Raw genomic sequence first — 13,474 nt, forward strand, 5'->3', positions numbered from 1 at the left:
ACTCCTGACTCTGGGGCCAAGCTCCCAGCCTGCATTTTCAGGGAGGTTCTGGGTAAACATCAATGAACAAACACAACCCTACACAGTGACATTGAAACTTCAAGCCTGCTTTAGCTCAATACTCTAGGTGACATTAGGCAAAAGAACAACGATGATTCAGCTCTAGTAATTAAAAACAACTGCAATCTTCAGATAAGGCGACATTTTAATTCTGTGATGGTAACTTTCTTGTTTTGCAACATTTAAGTCATTTTTACGCCATCAAGATATTTCTAAAACTTGAATCCAGTTATTGACAACAGACCATTTACATTCTTGTGAATCCTCAAGTTGAGAAATACCACAAAAATTATAATTTCCTCCATAACATGCAATAAAAAATAACTGGGTAATGTGAGAAAGCCTACTGGGCTCTGTGCTTAAGAAAGAAAAACAAAATCTTGTGGTCCTCCTTATCTGTAAAACTCAGGGTCCAATGACCCTCAATTTCTTATTTGTGTCATGCTCCCCCAACACACTCACCGTGCTAGCCTGTCCTCTCCCCTCAGCCTGGAGCAAAGCCTGCCTTTGTAGTGCCTCAGTGTAGTGCCTAGGTTCTCTGAAGCTGGCATCCTTTCTTGCTCTTGCCAGCCCTCTCAGGAGCCTGCCTTCCACATTGTCCCTGCTTCTCCTGCCCTCAAATTTAACTTCATTCTCCCCAAATGGTGAAATTCTTGCATTCTGCTCTTCTTGGGAGGTCAGCATTGGGCATTTGAAATAGGAGTGTGCCACACTTCATGGGGCCACTTTGTTGCCTCCACTCTCTCACTGTGTTCATTCTTTTGCCCATCAACCACAGAGCAAACAACATTCATATATATACACACACACGCGTGCGTGCACACACACATACGTGTGTGTGTGTTTGTATATAAATATATGTGTATGTATATATACGTATGTGCATCACTGTGGTCAGTGAAAGAAAATACAGCATCCTTCCTCCTCACAACTTTCCCATCATCTCAACCCATTACTAGTATCTGGTTGTGGCAAAGAGTTGAAAGGAAAAACCATGTAGAAACAGAAAACTTCATTGTAGTACTAGGTATCAACCAGCCAGCCAGTGGTCTTTGAAACCCCAAGACTCCAAAGACACATAATTTAACTGTTTATGGCCCCAAACACGACATTGTCAGTTCCCATTGTATGGGAAGTACAGGATGACACTAACATAAAACTAGTCCCAGAAACTCAAAGCAGGGAGCAAGCTCCTCTCTGCCTCCATTGGCCTTGTCATGCAAGAGAGGGACAATTTGTTCACAGCTTTATTCACTGCCTGTGACTGTCCTGCCTGGAGCTGCGGGATTGCCAGATCAAACTGTAAACTTCTGACATTGCTACGTTGAAAATGAGTGTGGGATTAGGGGAGTGATGGGGGAAGGGAGGGTGAGTGCAAAGAGAGGGAAGGAAGTCACTTTCCTTGACTCAGAGATACTCGGGGATAAAGGTTCTTATTGGATTTTTGTGGCTTATAAATATCACACGCGTTCGTGTGAAGAGACCACCAAACAGGCTTTGTGTGAGCAATAAAGCTTTTTAATCACCTGGGTGCAGGCGGGCTGAATCCGAAAAGAGTCAGCAAAGGGTGGTGGGATTATCATTAGTTCTTACAGGTTTGGGATAGGCGGTTGAGTTAGGGGCAGTTTTTTACGGGCAGGGGGTGGATCTTACACAGTACATTCTCAAGGGTGGGGAGAATATTACAAACCTTCTTAAGGGTTGGGGAGGATATTACAAAGTACCTTCTCAAGGGTGGGGAGGGTGTATTGGGCAAAGTACATTCACAAGGGCGGGGGAATATCACAAAGTACACTATGGCAAGGGCAGGGAGGGCGTATTGTTACAAAGTCAATTGATCAGTTAGGGTGGGGCAGGAACAAATCACAATGGTGGAACGTCATCAGTTAAGGCAGGAACTGGCTAGTTTCACTTATTTTGTGCATCTTCAGTTGCTTCAGGCCAGCTGGATGTATACATGCAGGTCACAGGGGATATGAGGCTTAGCTTGGGCTCAGAGGCCTGACAATAATGACCTCAAATAAGTGATTATCCAACCTACAATCAACACCTTCTGAAGCAGCCCATTCTATTTTCTGACAATAATCGGATACATGAAAATAAGTCTCTAGACCATAAACTCCACAAAGGCATGGGTCTTAGGTCATGTTCATAGGTAGGTCTCAAGGGCCTAAACAGTGCCTGGTACAGAGCAGTTGCTCAAAAAATATCTGTCCAATGAATGCCTCCTGGCGGCTTCCCACAATGATTCTATTTCTACTCTAGAAAATTCAAAAGAAATGTTTCTTTATTATGACAGCCCAACAAACATCTTAAGACAATTGTTATGTTTACCCCTCTTCAAATTCCACTATAATTTTTGTTTTCTTTTGCAAGTTAAACATTCCTAGCTCACTCAACCATTTCTTATAGGTTGGATTTCCAGTCCCCACAACAAAGATTTACTGGATGCCTGTTATACAATCACCACTGGGGAGGGGCGAGGCCATGAAAGAATTCTGGATAGTATCTACTCCATTCATCAGAGCCCGGCTCTGTCATCTACCACATTGTCCTAATTTGTCCAACAGAACAGTAATGAAAGGTTTTGGCAAATGGTTGGTGGAAATCCACATGAACAGTGTCTACTATTTTTCCCTAATAGAGCTGTCTGGCTACTTTATCCAAAAGAAGGAGGAAAGGAAAGATGAGAAGAAGGGAGGGAGGGAGGGAGGGAGAAAGGAGAAGGAGGGAAGGAAAGAAGGAAGGGAGGGAGGAAGGGAGGGAGGGAGGGAGGGAAGGAGGAAGGGAGGGAGGGAGGGAAGGAAGGAAGGAAAAGGAAGGAGGAAAGAAGGAAGGAAGGAAGGAAGGAAGGAAGGAAGGAGGGAAGGAAAGGAATAACAGGTGGGAAGGTCCAAATATTAAAAACAAAAATAAAAAACAAATAAACAATGGTGCCCTGGTTTTTTAAGAGAAAGTCTATGAACTTCCCAAACTACAGACTGATGAATTTGATATTGATTCTAAGCCAGAGATCAGCAAATTATTCTCCAAAGTGCCAAATAGCAACTATCAGAGGCTTTTCAGGAAAAAGAAGTGAGGTTAACCTGGCACTACTTCACGACTTCATGCAGTGGTTCTCAACTGTGGCTTCACATTGGGACTCACTTATGAATCCTCTAAAAAAGATGAACTTCTGAGGCCCCACCCCAGGGATTCTGATTTCACTGGTCTGGGATACAGGCTGAGCACCAGGATTTTTCAAGGTTCACCCAGTGATTCCAATGTGTAGCCTTGCTAGGCTAATGTCGTCCTTGCTGGGGCTGAGGACCACTGCATTCATGCAAACTCCTGGGGATCAACACATCTCTTTTTAAGGACTCACAGTCTTTTTTTCTTTTAAGCCTATTCTAGAATATTGCATCTGGCCCTCCATCTATTTTTGAATATCAAGTTGTGTTGGCACACAGCCATGCTCATTCACATACACATTGTCAATATCTGCTTTCACACTCCTGCAGCAGCGTGGAGTCGTTGTGACTGAGACCATGTGACCCACAAACCTCAAATAGCTACTTATTCTCTGACACTTTTGAGAAAAGTTTGCTGACCTCTGGCTTAGAATCAATATCAAATTCACCAGTCTATAGTTTGGGGAATTCATGGCTTTTCTCTTCAAGAACCAAGGTACCATCGTTTGTTTAGATATTTGTTTGTCTTTTTTTAAACTTTTAAGTTCAGGGTTACACATGCAGGTTTGTTATATAGGTAAAAGCATGTCACAGGGGTTTGTTGTACAGATTATTTCATCACCAAGGTACTAAGCCTAATACCCATTATTATTTTTCCTGATCCTCTCCTTCCTCTCACCCTCTACCTCCAGTGGGTCCCATTGTCTGTTGTTCCCTCCATGTGTCCATGTGTTCTCATCATTTATCTCCCACGTATAAGTGAGAATATGCGGTGTTTGGTTTTCTGTTCCTGTGTTAGTTTGCTAAGGATAACGGCCTCCAGCTCCATCCATGTTCCTGCAAAGGACATTATCTCATTCTGTTTTATGGCTGCATAGGACCTTCTTACCTATTACTCTCCTGAACCCTCTCCTACTCCTCATGATTACTTAGAAAGCCTGGCAATAAGGTGATTTTCACAATATCACTTATCACAACACTGAAGAGGAGATGTAATAGATTTTATTCTGATGTATGAATGTATGTAATAGGAAACCTTTTAAGATCACCTACAGTAGCATTTCATAATTGTTATGTACACGAGATTATTGACCAGAATAAGCATGTGTTTCATCAGTGTTTACATATTTCCTATCTGAGCATCCCACATACTGTATGCAGCCAAGCTTCCTACTCTACTCTCTGAAGCTGCAAGCTGTTAAAACTCAAGATTATGATATACAACAAGTAATATTTGATATATAATATCTACTATTTAACATACACTGGATGGCACATAATAGGCAATGTATGTCTGTGAGGCAGATGTTGTTGCTGTGGCACTGGCTCTTGGGCATTTTTGGATTTCACTCTGCAGGCATTTTAAAAACTTATGATCAATGATCCGTGAAAAATGAGCCCTAAAATAAACCTGTGCTTCACTTTAGGCGTGAACAGAATATATGCGAATAGAATATATGGGAAGACGTTTGTAAGCATATCCACCCCACCTGCCTTTACCTAGATCCTTCTCATATTGCATAATAATAATCTGAATTTCTGAGATCATTCAGCATGATCTGCTGGTAGCACAGAAGGTGCAGATGGATGACATGTGGCCAGAGCATTTAGGATTATGTGTAATGCATATGCACATCACTTTACTCCAGGTGCATTAGAATTAGTGACAGTTTTGTCTGTCACTTGCACAGTAAATGTGTGCCTTCGTAGAGACTCATTTTCCATGGGATATTCATAAGCCCTAGAAATTTCCACAGCTGGAGAAACTGCATCACAGTGTGGACCTGCTTTAATTATGGACTTGCTCTGGTCCTAATAGTTGCAGGTTCAAAGAACACAGCATTAAGCTAGGCTGCTGGCAGCCCTCAGATATTAAGTACGTGAACATGCCTCCCACATGGGAATCACTCTCATTTCAGTCAATAACCCGTGAAGAAAATGGAATCATTAATTGGAGTAGTAAAATCTGAGAAAGCATTTTAATGCACTTACTGTGTGAAATGTTTTCACCATTAGAAAGTCCTTTGATTGAGGGGAAGAAAATTGCTGAGAATTTTCAAAAGCTAATCTTCAGAGCTACTCCTAAGACTTTTGCTGGCTTGATTTAAATCACAAGTAATGAATGACTATACAGTGTACCCTAACATAACATATACACAATTTATTAATATATATTTTGACAAGAAGATAAAGGAACCCATTTTGATTACCTTAGAGTCCCAAATATTCAGAATACCCAAAGGCTCGTGTGTCTGGTCTTGGAGTGGCTGAGAAAACTCCTCTCAGTCCCACGTCAGCTGAACTCCCATCTCATCACCAAGTGGCATCTGGCCCTGCTTTCTGGTCCCTCAAGTTGTGACACTCTGAATCACTGTTGATTTCTGGAAATCCACTTTAAACCATCATGAGGAGCTATTGATGTGCTTTTAGTACTGAGTTGATGTTTTTTGTGATCAAATTCTTTTCTAAAAGAATTCATCTATGTTGGGTCTATGGTATTGTTCTCTCAGCCAGAATATTTAATTAACCAGAAGAACCCATTTCCATGTGTAGCTTAACTAAGTTTAGTACATCAAGTCACAAAAAAAAATCATTGTTCGGATTCCACCCTGAGCAGGGAAGACCATATTCTGTTCTTTCCCCCATCAGAATGTGCCACAGCCCAGCTAATAATGGTAGAGGGGGGATTCTACCTCAGTCCATCACCCCATCTCAGGTAAAAACAGCAGAGGTGGAATTTGACCCTGGCTTGCCTGGCTCCAAAGCCCATGTTATCTGCACCTCACAATAATGTTTCAAATTATGTTTTTGTTGTTGTTGTTGTTTTGTTTGTTTGAGATGGAGTCTTACTCTGTCACTCAGGCTGGAGTGCGGTGGCATGATCTTGACTCACTGCAACCTCTGCCTCCCTGGTTCAAGCAATTTTCCTGCCTCAGCCTCCTGAGTAGCTGGGGTTACAGGCGTGCACCAGCATGCCTGGCTAATTTTTTGTATTTTTAGTACAGGCAGGCGTTTCACCATGTTGGCCAGGCTGGTCTCAAACTCCTGACCTCGGGTGATCCATCCTCCTCCGCCTCCCAAAGTGCTGGGATTTCAGATATGAGCCACCATGCCTGGCCTCAAGTTAATGTTTTTTAAATGTACCAAGGCTGTTTGTTAATTAAAATACAACTGGGATAAATCTTTCAATAAGACAATTAACCACCTGACACTCTCTTTGGTCAAATCCAAAGTTAAACAGAGTCACCATATGATCCAGCAAGTCCACCTAAGGTAGATATCCAAGAAAAATGAACACATATGTCCACACCAAAACTTGTACATGAATGTTTACAGCAGCACAATAAGCAACAGGTGGAAACAAACCAAATGTCCATCAACTGATGAATGGATAAACAAAATGTGGCATATCCATACACTAGAATATTATTTAGCCATAAACAGAAATGAAATTCTGATATATTGGCCAGGCACAGTGGCTCACGCCTGTAATCCCAGCACTTTGGGAGGCTGAGGCGGGCGGATCACGAGGTCAGGAGATCAAGACCATCCTGGCTAACATGGTGAAACCCTGTCTCTACTAAAAAATACAAAAAAAATTAGCCAGGCACGGTGGTGCGTGCCTGTAGTCCCAGCTACTCGGGAGGCTGAGGCAGGAGAATAGCATGAACCCGGAAGGCAGAGCTTGCAGTGAGCCAAGACCAAGCCACTGCACTCCAGCCTGGGCGACAGAGCGAGACTCCGTCTCAAACAAAAAAAAGAAATTCTGATATATCCTACAACATGAATGTAACTTGAAAATATTATGCTAAGTGAAAGCTGCCTGACACCAAAAAAAAAAAAAAAAAAAAAAAAAAACATGTACATGTGAGTACATTTATATGAACTTCCCAGAAAAGGTAAATCTCTAGAGACTAAAAGTGGATTCGTGGTTGTCAGGAGCTAGGGTTGGTGCAGGGAATGGGGAATGGGGAGTGAGTACTAATGGGTACAGGATTTCTTTTTTGGGGAGATGGAAATCTTCGGGATTACATAGTGGTGATAGTTGCACAACTTTGTGAAAACACTGACTTGTAAACTTTGAAAGGGTAAATTGTATGGTACGTGAATTATATCTCAAATGTAAAGGAAGGGAGGTAGGGAGGGAAGGAGGGAAAGGGGGAGGGAGGGATGGAGGAAGGAAAGTAGAAAGGAAGAAGGAAGAAAGCAAGCAAGCTTTCAGGCTAAGGGAGACTAAGGAAGAAACAAACTTGAAATGGGATGCAAGAGAGGCCTCCCCAAGGCTAGGATTCAGCCTTCACTGGAGAAGATGGGCTACAGCCCACTTGGTGGAGGAGAAGTGTGTCAGGTTGTCCTGGGGTTGCACTGGACCACAGCTGGTCTGTGTAGTGAGAGCCCTGGCCGGAAACTATGGGCCACAGCTGGCAAGCTGGAAATCCCCCAACATGGACCATTAGGCCAAGGCTGGTGGGAAGGAAACTGCCCACTGGAGTCCTGATAATTCACGACAAAGCTTCCCTTTGGGAATGCTGTTGAATTTTCTGGGAAGCTGGCATGGCTAGACTCTCCAGAAAGTCACAAAGGTGTCACCTGCAGGGGGTCCTGCTGAGCTCATGGGGAAGTCAGCCAGGGCACCTATGGAAGAGGCTGTCACTGAGCCCACCACAGCTGGGGCACCTGCAAAACTTGCCATGAAGCTGCCCACGGAGGTGCCATTGAAACTCACTGGCATGAGCTCCACTGGGTATCCCCTATGCCCAGCCCACTGCCATGGGAACAAGGAGAAGCAAAGCATACCAACACTAGAAAGAGAAGCCCTGCCCTTCTCCCGAGTCACCCCAGCAGCCTCTACCAACAAAGCTCAGCATCACGCCATTCGGCAAGGAGCAAACATCCCAGAATCAAAATCTGGGCAACAAAGGGTGGATTTGGAGCTGAGGGACAAAAGATTGATATTAATGGTTGTTCTTTAACTACAAAAGGAGTTTGTGTTCAAATAAGTTTGGAAAACCCTACTTAACACACCACCCTCTTGATATACATTATTAGCAGTGCTAACATATTCTATGGGAACGAACCTTATTTAACTCTGTTCGACGTAGCATTTCCAAAATTCACTTGATCACAGAACTCTGTTCCTCCTGATCATTAACACCCACGCTCTCTGGGAAACTGCTCTGAGTGTGGTGTGGTGAAACTGGCATGCAGTAACCAGAACAGGAAAGAAGCCACGGCGGTTGGAGAGCAGCTTGTGCGCCTTCACTGAATCACATGGAGCCGTCTGCTGCTGAAGGGATTCCTCTGGAACAGAATGCACACAAATGGAGTCATCTGGCCAGGCTCCCTCATGGCATTCCATCATTTTATTTACTGCACACAAACCATAAGCTCTGCAGACACTGTGGAAATACAATTTATTTAGATAACTAAAAATATCCCCCGAATGGCATTTGGCCATTGCTGCATTTCCCAACTCCTCTGGCTTGCCCAGGCCCTGCTCTAAAAATTACCCCTTGCTGATCCAAGGAAAAGAAGATGGGGTTTAACAACCAGAATTGATGGTATTGAGGTCAGGGGGCTTGGGATGCCATAATCCTGCCTAGCTACTCACTCAATTTTCCCTTTTTGAGATTCCTAAGGGAATTAGACACACAATAAATCACAAATGAGAATCAAAACAGTGTTTTATTATCTGCCCACTGGAAAGGGCAAATTGCAGCTAAGAAAAGAGTGAGCACACATGGGCTGTGTGGGGAGAAAGCCGCTACATCATTCAGTCATGGGTTCAAAACCCAGTTCACTCCATTTCTGGGCAGCTAGCCTCCAGACCCAACTGCTTATGCCCACAATAACATGTCTATAACATTACTTATCGCAGCAGGGCTTTTAACAGCAAAAGAATGAGAATAACCTAAGTATTCATCAAAAGGGGACTGATTGAATAAGCCATGGTACATCATGCAAAGAAAAACAATGGGCTGGGCGTGGTGGCTCACACCTATAATCCCAACATTTGGGGAGGCCAAGGCAGGCAGATTCCTTGAGCCCAAGAGTTCAAGACCAGCCTGGGTAACATAGGGAGACCCCGTCTCTCCAAAAAATACAGAAATTAGCCAGGCATGGTGACTTGTGCCTATAGTCGCAGCTACTTGGGGGCGCTGAGGCAGAAGGATCACTTGAGCCCGCAAGGTCGAGGATGCAGTGAGCCATGTTTGCACCACTGCATTCCAGCCTGAGTGACAAGGCAAGACCCTGAAAAAAAAAAAAGGAAGGAAGGAAGGAAGGAAGGAAGGAAGGAAGGAAGGAAGGAAGGAAGGAAGGAAGGAAAGAAGGAAGGAAGGAAGGGGAAGGAAAAGAAAAAAACAATGAAAACTACGCAGCTATAAAAAGAGAATGAGGGAGATGTCCACCTAATGCTACAGAGAGAATTCCAGGAAATAATGTTAGGTGGAAAAAACAAGGTAAACAGTATTATATATCATGTACTCTTGTGTGTAAGAAGGGGGTAAATTACAAACTATATTCGTACTTGCATGTTTTTGGCAAGATTCTTTCTAAAACCTCATGAAAGGGGTTATGTAAATAGGAGGCAAGAAGGAACCAAGAGGCAAATGAGGAGAAAGCTTATCAGTCTGTATTTTTAAAACATTTTTTTAGTTTTTGAACTATGTCAATGTGTCATTACCAATTTGAATTTTTAAAATCTCCCCCCTTCCCCACCCCAAAAAAAACACCAGTCTGCCACTTGCTAGGTACATGGTCCTAGCCAAGTCATTAACTTCTAATCTTAGGTTCCTGAATATGTAAATTGTCAGCAGTGATATGTATCTTGCAGAGTTGTTGTGAGTGTCAAACGTCACATTGTCATTGAAAATGCTCTGCGATGATGGGTTCTTTATTGAACTCCCAAAGCCTGCACCCATAGTTTTGTTAATGAAAAGTGAGACTCTGTCTCAAAAAAAAAAAAAAGAAAGCAATTATCAAGGACAATGAAGTACATGGAGGCTCACAACATAATTGTTCGTTTTCTTTCAGTGCATGTATTTTAGAGGATGCACATATGCCTCTCTAAATCCAGTTCCTTCATTAGCAAATGATCAATTAAAGCAGTGTCTTTCTGTATTTAAGAAAAAAGTACATTTCCAAAACATGTACCCCACATTCCCATGGTCCTCTCCATTAACATTATACTTAATCTTTCAATGTGATCTATTAGAAATTTGATGTTCTAAACCCTAATAAATTACTGGCATTTTGATATAATTATTATTATTACTAATGAGGATTCAAATATACAAAATGTTTATTTTTAAAAATACTTATATTTTCTTATATTCCAAATAGAAAACTATTATTACAGGAAGGTACACACCATGCTTGCATTCTTATAGAACTGTTCCACTGTTAGAAAAAAGAACAGATACATTTGTCAGGTAGGGGAACAAAAGAAATTGGAAGACATGAATCAGAGATGAAGTGTATTTGACCATTTCAGTCCACTCTCTACTCAAGAAGAGAAGGCAGAGAAGGAAAAGGCAGGGTAGGGTGAACACTTAGCTACATAATATCACAAACTAAAAAATAACAAATATGATAGGTTCTCCATCTTCTTTCCTGTTAACTGCCAGTGGACTTAGTTGTAAATTTGGCAGTGTCACATCTGACTCATGACATAAGAAAGTTGCTCACTGACTTAAGAAAACTGCCGTATGAATTTCTATGCCCTATGAATATCAATCTGAAAAGTACATTAAAATAAATATGTCTACAGTCTTATTTGAACACTAAATATAATTGGTATTGAGCACATGCTTCAATGACTGTTGTCCGTTAAAAATGACAACCTTGGAATAAGTTTTCATGGTAGTTTTTTTTTTTTTTAATGTCCACAAAACCTATGATAGTCCACAAAACCTTTGATATGCCTCCCTTCAAGAGGTAAAGCCTAACTCTCGTCTTTAGTATGGGCTGGACTTGGTGACTCACCTCTAACAAATAGAATGTGGCTGAAGTGACTGTGGGTGGTGAGTTTGGGGATTAGGTCATAAAAAGGTACTGCAGTTTCCCTCCTTGTAGTGATTCAGAGACAGGCTCCTTCCATCTCATGGCTCCACCTTCCCAGGGGCTTAGAGTCCTCTGAAGATAGTCAGTAGACTAGGAAAGTGAGGGAGAAGGCACAATTGCTTCTCAGTCGCCTGCATCCAAGAGTGATACACAACCCTTCCACTCACAGGCCATGGCAATAAAATGTTATGTAGCCCCATTGCTACGTAAAGCAATCTGGGGAATGTAGTCCCAACTATAGTGCTATGCTAGAAAGAAGAGCAGAATCTTTGCTAGGCAGTCATTTTTCTCTGCTACAGTCTCATTGATCTATTCCATCCCTGCCTGTTCTACCTGCTGGCCCAGGCTTTAGCCCAGGCACAGTCATGCCAAGGGGAACAAATAACTCCCATAGATAATCCCAATGAGATTATCTATAATCTCATTGCAAAAATTTCAATCCTTTTTGTGAGTCATTTCCTTGGGTTTTTTTTAATTACCTGTAGGGGCTACATATGGAGTTCTCAATCCTCAGAGAAGTTTATCAGATTTAATTTTTCATTCCTTGACATAAGAAATTACCAGCTTACCTGGTAACTCAATGAGCTTTCATTGGGGACTACAAGGGAGGTGGAGTGAGTATGTGCTGATAGCCACTCACAGCTTTGCTAAGGGTGAGTGTTTGGGGTCTCCATCACAAACTTTACTCCAGGTATCATCTTAACTACTTATCCACAGCCACTCTCCCAAGTCAAAGAAACACTTTGAAAATGCATATTCACTGCACATGGTCTTTCTCCAAGAGAAAAGAATGACCCCCAGTTAATTGTACAAGCAGCTAAATGTCAGGAGTAATCACTGAGATGAGAGTGGCTCATCAAAGCAAGTCAGGAAAGAGGAGTCTTATTTAAAAGCTAAATGGGGTTCTGAAAGGCAGACCCCAAGAAGAGTGATTTCTGGGCTGATTTCACTTTAATGCAAAGATCCACTCTTTGCTCTTACTCTCTATGATTATTTTATACAAATTGCATTACATCAATTCCTTGGGAAATACAGGTGTAAGCTGCATTTCCATTTCCTAGGATTGAAAATGACTTCGGAGGGGCTGAATTGGAATTTTAAAAATCTTCTTTAAACATTCATATGTTCTAGAGGCAATAGATGCAAATACAGAGACACATTGCCTTGGTTGACAGTTTCAAAGTCTATAACATCAACCTGTAACCTTATATGCTAAAGAAATCTGTTCGCCCAAGAAAGTTTAACAATTTCCCCTTGGAAAGGCAAATCATCAGCATATTTCTATAAAAGTGAATTAATTTGATACCACAAGGAAAAAAATACCACCCTGGGTTATAGTTAGTTATCACATCTGTTCCAATTCTGTCTTTAAAACTGAATGGGGGCCGGGCGCGGTGGCTCAAGCCTGTAATCCTAGCACTTTGGGAGGCCCAGACGGGCGGATCACGAGGTCAGGAGATCGAGACCATCCTGGCTAACACGGTGAAACCCCGTCTCTACTAAAAATACAAGAAAATTAGCCGGGCGAGGTGGCGGGTGCCTGTAGTCCCAGCTACTCGGGAGGCTGAGGCAGGAGAATGGCGTGAACCCAGGGGGGCGGAGCTTGCAGTGAGCCGAGATCACGCTACTGCACTCCAGCCTGGGGCACAGAGCAAGACTCCGTCTCAAAAAAAAAAAAAACAAAAAAAAAAACTGAATGGGTAGCATCAGTACACAATGTCGCGGTCACTTTAACTCAGGAGAATTAAAGTGGTCCTGCTGTCTCTATGACGTTAGAACTGAGAACTGCAAGAACTGTACTCTCATCCCAATCCTGCTCTTTAAAGCCACAGACAGAAACATCTTTGAATGAGTGTGTTCATTTTCTAGGTCTGCTATAACAAAGTGCCACAAATTTGGTGGATTTAAGCAACAGAAATTTATTCTCTCCCAGTTCTGCGTGTCAGAAGTCCAAAATCAAGGTGTTGTCAGAGCCATACTCCCTCCCAAGTCTGTAGGGAGGAACCTTCCTTGCCTCTTCCAGTTTCTGGTCCCCCTAGGCATTCCTTGGCTTCTGTCAGCATCACTCCAATCTCTGCCCTATCGCCTCATGGTCATTTCCTCACTGTGTGTCTTCTGTCTTCACGTGGTGTCTTTCTCTTCTTATAAAGACATCAGTCACATTGAATTAGGGCTCACCC

Source organism: Macaca mulatta, chromosome X, assembly GCF_049350105.2.
Source record: "Macaca mulatta isolate MMU2019108-1 chromosome X, T2T-MMU8v2.0, whole genome shotgun sequence".
Classification (NCBI taxonomy): domain Eukaryota; kingdom Metazoa; phylum Chordata; class Mammalia; order Primates; family Cercopithecidae; genus Macaca; species Macaca mulatta.